This window comes from Diadema antillarum, unplaced genomic scaffold, assembly GCF_040938485.1.
Source record: "Diadema antillarum isolate AM-2024a unplaced genomic scaffold, OU_Dant_1.0 seq00000152_RagTag, whole genome shotgun sequence".
Taxonomy (NCBI): domain Eukaryota; kingdom Metazoa; phylum Echinodermata; class Echinoidea; order Diadematoida; family Diadematidae; genus Diadema; species Diadema antillarum.
The window spans coordinates 800768-802287 of NW_027271225.1; positions in this window are offsets into that span (position 1 = coordinate 800768).

Below are 1520 nucleotides of genomic sequence, written 5' to 3' on the forward strand. Positions count from 1 at the left end.
CCACAAAAATACTTCTGCTTAACCTGGGCACGCATAACATTGTGATTTCCAATCAGGATGGCACTATCGATATCCCTGTTGATGTAAATTCTTGCCATGGTGGTTTGAAATACTCTGAAATACAATTTGAATTCCAATTATACTACTTCCAATTAGGACGAGACTTAGGGTTAGACTGACTGATTGTGGCTGGGAATTGCCATACTTGTGCTGAGTCTGGCTGGGGAATTTCCATACTTTTATGTATTGGCTATCATGTAAGAAGTACAGCTAGGACTTGTGATTTAATTTGAATATAGCGCCAACTGTTAATATTTGAATTTCGCGCCAACTTTTAAGGGGAGAAACTGGCTGACTGTGGCTACCATATGTGCTGAGTCTGGTTAGGGAATTTCCATACATGTATGTATTGGCTATGTAAGCAGTACAACTAAGAATTGTGATTTAATTTGAATGTAGCTCCAACTGTTTATATTTGAATTTCGCGCCAACTATTAAAGCGGGAAACTGGATGACTGTGGCTACCATACATGTGCTGAGTCTGGTTGGGGAATTTCCATACGTGTATGAATTGGCTGTAAGCAGCACAAACTAAGAATTGTGATTTAATTTCAATGTAGCGCCAACTGTTAATATTTGAATTTCGCGCCAGCTGTTAAAGCAGGAAACTGCTTGACTGTTGCTGGGGAATTTCCGTATATGTGCTGAGTCTGGCTGTAAAATTTCCATACGTGCATGTTTGGCTATAAAGCCGACAGCTACGACTTGTGATTTAATTTAAATGTGGTGCCAAATGTTAAGGCAAGAAACTAGGTTAGGGTTAGGGTTGAGTTAGTTTTACTGTTAGGGGTTAGGGGTAAGGGTTAGGGTTCAGTTAGTTTAAGGGTTAGGGGATAGGTTTAAGGCTTAGGGTAAGGATTACAGTTAGGGTTAGGGATAGGCGTATGGTTAGGGTACGGATTAGGGTTAGGGTGTAGGGTTTAGGGTTAGGGTAGGGTAAGGGTTTAGGGTGAGAGGTTAGGGTTAGGGTTTGGGTTAGGGTTAGGGTTAAGGTTAGGGTTAGGGTTAGGGTTAGGAGGTTAGGGTTAGGATTAAGGTTAGGGGTAGGGTTAGGGTTAGGGTTAGGGGGGTTAGGGTTATGGTAAGGGTTAGGGTTAGGGTTAGGGTTTGGGTTAGGGTTAGGGTTAGGGTTAGGAGTTAGGGCGTTAGGGTTAGGGTTAGGGTTAGGGTTAGGGTTAGGTAGGTTAGGGTTTAGGGTTAGGGTTAGGGTTAGGGTTGGTTAGGGTTAGGGTTAGGGTTAGGGTTAGGGTTAGGATTAGGGTTAGGGTTAGGGTTAGGGTTTAGGGTTAGGATTAGGTAGGTTTGGTTAGGGTTAGGGTTAGGGTTAGGGTTAGGGTTAGGGTTAGGGTAAGGGTTAGGGTTGGGTTAGGATTAGGGTTAGGGTTAGGGTTAGGGTGAGGGTTAGGGTTAGGGTTAGGGTTAGGTTAGGGTTAGGGTTAGGGTTAGGGTTAGGGTTAGGG